General features: G+C 41.5%; 1 protein-coding gene across 3 annotated transcripts in view; it reads left to right on the top strand.

Annotated features, from left to right (window-relative positions):
• LOC132016604 (zinc finger protein OZF-like) overlaps window positions 1–9499 on the top strand; it is a 62131-nt gene that overhangs the window by 728 nt on the left and 51904 nt on the right. The window lies entirely within an intron of this gene.

The raw sequence follows: 9499 nt of genomic DNA, 5'->3' as shown, positions 1-9499 counted from the left end.
GGGGAGGAGTGGAGGGGGCGTGCATGTTTGCAGAGCTCCGTGTGGTTCCATGTGGAATTTGCAGCTGGCCCTGTGGACTTTGGCCTGGGCTCTCACCTGTCTTGCTAAGCCTGCGTGGTGCTCGAGCAACCTTTTAAATTTATTTTTAAATAAAATGAGAGGAGATTGTTCAGCGTTATTCGTGTTGTAAGGGTGGCACCGATGCTGTTTCCAGCTTTCTGTATCCTAAGCTGAAACTGAAGTCCTTGCTTCCCGTCTTCACTGAAAAAAAAACAAACAAAAACAAAAAAAAAAACAAACAGGTACAATGCTGTACACCAATGCAGTTATTTCTGTTGGGTAAATTTAAGGAAGTTTTGGCGTCAAGATGTATAAACAGTTTAGCAGTTGATAGGCATTGCTGAATAGCTTTGAATAGAGGTTTATACACGTCCACTCACAATTGTGTAAGAGTGCTTCTCTTCTGTGCCCTTGCCAGCCTTACTCACCATAATAAGATTCTAGTTGAAGATGGGGGTGGTATTGGGAAGCTAAGCAGAAAATGCCAAATACCAATAAACCTAGGCTTTTGTTCCACTTGAATTCAATCATTCATTCATTCAGCAAATTATATTGAACAGCCGCTAAAACCAGACATTGTTCAAGGTACTATCAATATAGTAATGATGAAAATAGAGGACCTACTTTTTTGGAGTTATCTTCTAGTATGGGAGATAAAAATAGTAAAGAACAAATGAAACATTATGTATCAGATGATATGAAGAAAAAGCACAGAGAGGTTTGGAGTGCGGGATATTTTTGCTAGTATAAAGCTGTTGGTAATAGCTGAAAAGCTTGTTTCACTGAGAAAGTGGCAATTGAGCAAAGATCTGAAGTGGGTGAGGAGTGAGCACTGGAGATAAGGAGCTAGCGAAGAAAGTTCCAGGCATGGGAAACACTACATACAAACCCCTGGAGGTGAAGCATAGTTGGTGTGCATGGATGGTGTGTTTGGAATGGGAAGAGCAGGGAAAAAGTCCCTAAGAATTGAGGTCTGAGAGGTAATGTGGTGGGCCTAAACGCTATCATAATGTTTTTCTGAAGCGGGAAGCCACATTTTAGAAAAGGTATTGAATGGTTTAGTGTGGGTAGAAAATAAACCTAGAATTTCCTTCTTACTAAGAATTTTTAAAAATTTAAAAGAATTAAGAATAAAAAGAATTTCAGGGCTCCTGGATGGCTCAATGGGTTAAGCCTCTGCCTTTGGCTCAGGTCATGATCTCAGAGAGCCAGCTTCTCCCACTCTCTCTGCCTGCCTCTCTATCTACTTTTTTTTTTTTTTAAAGATTCTTATTTATTTATTTATTTGATAGACAGAGAGAGATCACAAGTAGGTGGAGAGGCAGGCAGAGAGAGAGGGGGAAGCAGGCTCCCCGCCAAGCAGAGAGCCCGATGCGGGGCTCGATCCCAGGACCCTGAGATCATGACCTGAGCCGAAGACAGAGGCCCAAACCACTGAGCCACCCAGGCACCCCGCCTCTCTACTTACTTTTGATCTCTCTCTCTGTCAAATAAACAAATAAAATTTAAAAAAAAAAGAATAAAAAGAATTTAAAAAATAGTCCTCCACTGTTTGAAAAAATTTCCAGTATGTTGATCGTGTTTTTTCTTCCTTGTCCCACTTCTTTCCCTTCCTTTCTCTTAGCTTATCTGGGTCAAGAGATTGTCTTTGCTTATAAAGGTTTAAATGAATAGCAATAAGCAATCAGAAGTAAACATCAAAGGAAAAAGAAATCCTGGTTATCTACATATATTGTTAAGAATTCAAATTCAGAAAGACAAAAACTACCTGTAAAAAATTTAAAGAATATGGGGCTCCTGGGTGGCTCAGTGGGTTAAAGCCTCTGCCTTTGGCTCAGGTCGAGGTCCTGGGGTTCTGGGATCGAGCCCCCCCCGCATTGGGCTCTCTGCTCAGCAGGGAGTCTGCTTCCCTTCCTGTCTCTCTGCCTGCCTCTCTGCCCACTTGTGATCTCTGTCAAATAAATAAACAAAATCTTTAAAAAAAAATTTAAGGAATATACATTTTTAGGATGGAGGAAACGAAGACCTGTTGAGTGGGTGTTGAACATGTTGAAATTATTAGGAGGAATTTATAGATCAATCTTTATTTTCACAGAAAGGTGCATTGGGTGCGGTCTTCGGCAAATCAATAGTGCATTGTCTTTTGAATTTATTCTTTTCAAAAAATGTTTATTTATTTGACAGAACACAAGAAAGTGTGCAAGCAGAGAGAGTGGCAGGCAGAGGGAGAGGGAGAAGCAGGCTCTCCGCCAAGTGGGGAACCCGATGTGGGGCTCAGTCCCAGAACCCTGGGATCATGAACAGGCTGTCCCTCCCAGCCGAAGGACAGACACTTAATTGACTGAGCCACCCAGGTGCCCCTTGATTTATTCTTACCAAGATGTAAAACACAGCAACTAGGGAAAAAGGAAATAGAAGTGAAACATGGCAACTGACCTAAAATCGGCTTGAGAAACTGAAACTTAAGTAATAACTCCTCTAAGAAATAGATGTAAGGCAGAGTTTCTCAATCTTGGCGGCTATTGACATTTGGGCTAGATAATTCTTTGTTGCGGGAAACTATCTAGTGATGTTTAAGAAGCATCCTTATTTATAACCACTAGATGTCAGCAGGACCCTGCAGTTGTGACCAAAAAAAAAAAAAAAAAAAAAAAAAGATCTCTATTAGTTGGCAAACGCAACTTTTTTTTTTTCTCTAAGGCCCCAAATCCTCTCCCCTATTATGCCCCTCCTCCAAGAATCACTGGTATGAATAATACCCTCATGTCTTCAGAGCACAGCCTGAAATACGTAGGAGGTGGACTTTGGGTAGAAAAGAAATGGCTGAATACAGATAAAGGGCAGTTGAGGGTGATACTGGAGTTCAGAAGGAGACCTGTGTGGAAGGGTGGATATCAAGGGGAATGTCCCAGAAGGCCTATTCCCTCCAGCATGGACTCCAGCGTGGAGGTGGCTGTCTCACATTTGGCCTGGCTGGGTATAAGCTCCAGAGCTGTGGACTCAGACTGAGGGTGAGTCATTCAAGCTGAGCAGGCTGCAGGTAGAGGACCTTAATCCCAGTGCAGTTCCAGCACTCAAAGCATCGTGGGAATGGAGACGTTGGTGGCTAGGGTGATCTCCAAAGAGCTGGAACCTGCCGTAGCGTGCAGACCGCAATTAGCAAAGACCTGGGCTGCAGTACTTAACAATAGTGAATGGCAAGCATTGTGGCTTGGCCTGATTTAGGGGTACGTGAGAGACACCCCCTTGGCACTTGGAGAAATTCCAGAGGGGAGGTAACTAAGGACACCAATGAGGTTTTGTCAGTCACTGGATTGGAGTAGCAAGCTCATGAAATTCAACTGTCAGTTTAAAGAGACCACTTGCTAATACCTAGAGATATTCATATATGAGGCTGGCAATTACATTTTTGTTTAAGATTTTGTCTATTTATTTAGAGGGAGCATGTGAGTGGAGAGAGGGACAGAAGGAGAGAGGGAATCCCAAGAAGATCGCACTCTGAGCATGGAGCACAACTTGAGGCAGGATCCCGCTACCCCCAAGATCATGACCCAGGCCAAAATCAAGAGCTGGACATTTAACTGACTAAGCCATCCAGATACTTCTAGCAGTAGCATTTTCAGTACTAAAGAGTATCTGTTTTCCTAAATATGCTGCTTGTCATTCTCTGCAAACATCCAGGCTGTCCCACACCTTAGCGTTACTGAGCCCTGAGAAGTGCAGCGTTCTCTCCCAGAGTAGGGAGGGGTGGGATAGAGAGACAGTATTGGGTTGTAAGACGCTTCAGTAACAGTAATCTCTGGAAATTGTCAAAGCACAAACACATCACATAATCCAGGGATTTATTTTACACCATTGCTTTTTGGGTGTAAGTGGCGTATAACAATACCTGGGAAGAGTTGCCTAATAAAGAATGAACCAATTCTCCAATGAGTATTTACCTTTCATATTTCTCACTCTGGTAGAATTGGCAGTGGTTAAACTCATTTTAAAACAGCATGCTTCCCCAAACAGAAGCACTTTAAAATATCATTCCTGTTAAATCTAACAGATCTCTTGTTTCAGTGATAAAGAAGTTGGGAAGATGGTTTCTACCTGACTCTGATGCCTGCCCTCAGTGATACAAAGTTTGCTTCCCTGCAATTTCTGTAAAATTTTAGTAGAAATCCAAAACCCTACTGATTAGTATTCTGTTAATTCCTTGGGGATTTGTAATTTTGTAGATTAGAAATCCCTACCAGGGAATGAAGGGAGCTTCTAGAAGCCAGGAAAGGTAAAAAAGGATTGTCCCCTAGAGCCTGTGGAGGCAGTGTGGCTCTGCCAGCACCTTGATGTTAGCCCAGTGAAACCCGTTTCAGACTTCTGACTTCCAGAACTGTAAGATGATAAATGTGAATGGTTTTAGCCTGCCAAGTTTATGGTAATTAGTTATAGTTACATTGGAAATTAATATATCCTCCTCCAAAACAAATATAAAAATGAAAAAACAGTAACATTGTTTCCTTATTATTTTTCCTTTTAAAAATATTACTTGGGGGCGCCTGGGTGGCTCAGTGGGTTAAGCCGCTGCCTTCGGCTCGGGTCATGATCTCAGGGTCCTGGGATCGAGTCCCGCATCGGGCTCTCTGCTCAGCAGGGAGCCTGCTTCCTCCTCTCTCTCTCTCTGCCTGCCTCTCTGCCTACTTGTGATCTCTCTCTGTCAAATAAATAAATAAAATCTTTAAAAAAAATATTACTTGGTATACAATGTCTTTTAATAAAATGTCCTACTCAAAAGTGACTTCTACTGATGGTCTCTCAAATTATGCAGCAACCTTTTCATGTTTCTTGATCAATACCAGCAAATGACTGAATTCATAGTGCTTCAAACCAAATGGAATAAAAGAGAAATGCTTGGACAGTTTGACAAATTAAATTCCAAACTTCTTTTTGAAAACTTTTAGAAACTTTTAGAAAACTGACTTTTAACTGACTGCATACTCATTTTATTGTTTTTCTCACTGGATTATAAAAGGCAGGAGGTTTGGGGAAAACGTCTGCTTTTTTCACTGAAGTTAATTACCTTGAGGTAGACCGCATCTGTGCATTCCTAGTTCCTAGAAGAATGTGCTGTCCCTCATGACATCTTATGACCATGATATAGTTTAGATCCATGTATTCATTTCCAAACCCAACAAATCAAGATTACCTAAATAACAAGAATCCTACTCCCTAAGTTTACTGTAGTTACAGAAGTAGGTAGTGACTCTAAGCAAAACACCACAGAAATGGAAAGTAGAACTATCTAAGGGAAAAGGAAAGGGACCATGGCCAGGCTGGCCCACTATGGGAGCCTAAGTTCACTTAAAGGGAAGAGTGGCTATTAGACAAACCTTGTGTTATCTGGAGGTAAGCAAACCTAAGGCATTAGAAGGAACTCTTAGGCCTGTTTCCTTGACAGAACTACCTGATTGTAGGGGATTCCTCAGACATACACCATCTCACTTATTATAGGGGTACGTGCTCTGCATTGTGCAAGAGGGTAAATTTCCATTACAGAAAAAGCCTTAATGTCAGATATGGGACCAATAGGACATTTTTTTCCTGATATTTCCTTCACGCCTCTCCAGCTTGGGCACAATATTTCTTATTGTGACATTAAGACATTCTTTTTTTTTTTTTTTAAGATTTTTTGTTTGTTTGTTTATTTATTTGACAGAGAGAGAGATCACAAGTAGACAGAGAGGCAGGCAGAGAGAGAGGAAGGGAAGCCGGCTCCCTGCTGAGCAGAGAGCCCAATGCGGGGCTGGATAGCAGGATCCCGGGATCATGACCTGAGCTGAAGGCAGAGGCTTAACCAACTGAGCCACCCAGGTGCCCCAACATTAAGACATTCTTATTAAGACATTAAATCTTCTTATTAAGACATTTCACCTTTATTTGCTTCTGTGCACTCAAGACACAGTGGCAAAGACCAGCTGGAATCACATTTGTCTGTTTCAGTATTGGACTTTGGCATTACTGGCTATGTCATCATGGCCTGGTTGGCTCACCTTTTTTTTTTTTTTTTTTTTAAACGTTTATTTATTTAGTAAACTCCACCCTCAACATGGGGCTCCAACTCATGATGCTAAGATCAGGAGTTGTGTGCTTTTCTGACTGAGCCAGCCATGTGCCTTAGTTCATCTTTCTAAGCCAAAATTTCTTACCTATGAAATAAGAATAGTCACAGATCTTTTCCTCATGGGGTTGTGGTGAAATGAAATGGAATAACACATGGAAAGCATGTCTCGCTGCAGAGCATTTAGTAACTGGATGTTACTATCATTATGTATGACAAATCCCTCCATTTGTGCAGTGGGCAGTCTGCACTAACCTCCAGCAGGAGCACTTTCCCATTATAATTTGTGGAATTATGTCATGTCTCTGACTGTGCAGCTGCTGGAGCAGGTCCTCTGCTGTGATCCTCAGGCCAGGACAATCTAGATCTTCCCACCTTAGGACCCAAGTCAGAGAGCCCTGGACATGCCCACACATGGAGCCTGGTGGTGCCTCTTGGGCAGCAGGCATCTAGCCCTTCCCTTGGACGGACTGATCTATGTGGGAAGAAGAGATTTTGGAAAGGTGATCACTTCTCAGCTCTCTCCTAGTTCTGTATCAAATGGGATGTTTCTAGCAGACCAACTGAGTTTCCAGGTGAAAACATTTTCTGCAAGGCACCAGCTCTAACCTAACTCTGAAATAGAGGGATGGAAATGTCAGCAAAACTGAAAAGTTAGAAGGGCTATTTGCACAAATAGCAGTATGTCTTTGAAATTTTTGTGCATAAAATTATTGCAAATAAAATACTTTTTAATTGAAGTATAGTTGACATATTGTTTCATATTAGTTTCAGGTGTAAAAATAGTGATTCAACGTTTATCTACATTATATAATGATCACCACAGTGAGACTATACCATTTGTTATCCTACAAAGTTATTACGATATTATTGATTATATTCCTATGCTATACTTTATTATCTCCATAACTTATTTACTTTATAACTGAAGGTTTTTACCTCGTAATCTCCTTCCCCTATTGACACCTACTTTCTCTGACACAGAAACAAAGCAAATCTTTATCTTGTGATCACTATGAATTTGGCGGCAGTCCTGGTTCTGTGGGGCTCTGACTTAGCTGATTAGGTATGCAGAATCTTGACCACGTCTTTGGCATGAACAGACCCATGAACTCACAGGACAGAAGCACTAAGGAGAGAGGAAACAGTCAATATAGTGTATAAATGTGCCTATGTGTATGTGTGTGTCTGTGTGTGTTTACAAATAGGAAAGAATAGTGAAAAGTAAAGAGGGAAACTCATTTTGAGTGGACAGGGTTTTGACTTAAAGAAATGAAACTTGATCATAGAACTATGAGTCCAATATCAGAATTCTAGGACCAGTTCTGTGTTTGACTAACAATCTAGATGAGTCAAACTCTATGAGTTGTCTTATCAGTTCAATAAAAGTGTTAGCCTTGGACAGTGGCTTGCAGCCCTGGCAGCAAACTAGAAAATTCCTTGAGAATCTTTCAAAACAAAGCAAAAAAACCAAACCAAACTAAACAAAACAAAACAGAGAAGCTGATCCCTGAGCTAATCTCTAGTCCAGTGAATCAGAATCTCTGGTAGTTAGGCCCAGGCATCAGAATTATCAGTCATTGAAAGAAAGAAATCCCAAGGTAGGGGCACCTGGGTGGCTCCGTGGGTTAAAGCCTCTGACTTCGGCTCAGGTCATGATTCCAAGGTCCTGGGATCGAGCCCCGCATCGGGCTCTCTGCTAGGCAGGGAGCCTGCTTCCTCCTCTCGGCCTACTTCTCTGCCTACTTGTGATCTCTCTCTCTGTCAAATAAATAAATAAAATCTTTAAAAAAATAAAAAAATAAATAAATACCAAGGTAATTTTAGTGTGTAATCATGATTTAAAACCACTGCACTAGTGGTGCCTGGGTGGCATGATTGGTTAGATATCTAATTCGTGGATTTGGCTCAGGTCATAATCTCAGGGTGGTGAGATCAAGCCCTATATCAGGCTCTGGGCTCAGGGAGGGGTCTGCTTGAGTTTTGTTCTCTCATTCTCCCCCTGCCCCCACTCTCACTCTCTCTCTAAAATAGATAAATAAATCTTAAAAAAAAAAAAAAAAGGAAAAACACAAACAAACAAACCAAAAAGCCCACTGGGCTTGGTTTTGCTTCTTAGTATGGTCTGTGGACCAGCAGCATCCACATCAACTAAAGCTTGTTAGAAATGCAGGGTCTTAGGTCCCTGACACAGACCTACCTAATTAGAGTTTTTCTTTGAACAGGATGTCTAGGTGACTTCTTGATATATTAAAGTTTGAGGGGTGCCTGGGTGGTTCAGTTGATTAAACCTCTGACTCTTTAGAGTGAGAGAGAGAGCGTGAGCAAGGTGAGGGACAGAGGCAGAAGCAGACTCCCTGCTGAGCAGGGAGCCCTATGCGGGGCTCAATCCTGGGACTCTGGGATCATGACCTGAGCTGAAGGCAGACATTTAACCAACTGAGCCACGCAGGCACCCCATAAATGTCTGACACTTGATCTCAGCTCAGGTCTTGATCTCAGGGTCGTGAGTTCAAGACCCATGTTGTGAGTTCAGACTCAGCATGGAGCCTACTTTAAAAAAAAGTTTGAGAGGTACATTTTTAGATGATTCCTGGGTCCCTTACAGGCCAAATGACATAGAAGTATGAGTAGGGACTCATTCCCAGTACATGTCCATCTTTCTTTGAGGCTCTGAGTCAGCAGCTTCTTTTCTCTGTGCCTTGATGTCTCCACGTTTACCTTAATAATTCACACAATATGATAAAGGAACATAGGTCAAAGTGCTTTGACCTCTATATGCAGTGTCTGATGTTTGCCTTAGAGATTACTCATGTTTGCAAATTCACGCCAGTCACATCCATAAAGAAAATACTCAGCTATCTGCTCTGAAAGTTACAGTAGTTTTCATACCATCTCAGGTGTCTTAACGGCTGTCTTTGGCCTACCATAATTTATATCCCTGGCTGACTTCCTTATATTCCACATGTAATATAAGGAATATATGGGATTTTTGTGTTTTATTTTTACATGTCAAGCAGTCATTCACTTGGAATTGTCAGTATAAATGTCAAGGAACATTTACGCCATTGACCTAGTCTCAAGACATTGCATAGCCTGCTCCTATAATGTCTATGAGAAAAGTTCTCAGGATCCTAGGAGGCAAACGTTTTTAGACTTGTCTGAAATATCTTGGACTTAGGGAGTCCACTTAACTAAAAAAAATAAGAAGAGGTAAAGATATTTTCTAATTGCGTTGAAGTTTAGAATTCTAAGCTGGGCCGAAAAGCACAAGTTCTACTACTCACATCATTTCATCATTTTCATAGCTCTGAGAAGTCCTTAAATGTTTGGGGAGCT

This window comes from Mustela nigripes, chromosome 4, assembly GCF_022355385.1.
Source record: "Mustela nigripes isolate SB6536 chromosome 4, MUSNIG.SB6536, whole genome shotgun sequence".
NCBI classification, from domain to species: domain Eukaryota; kingdom Metazoa; phylum Chordata; class Mammalia; order Carnivora; family Mustelidae; genus Mustela; species Mustela nigripes.
The sequence above is the reverse complement of the archived record's forward strand: the minus strand, read 5'-3'. Positions and strand labels throughout refer to the sequence as shown.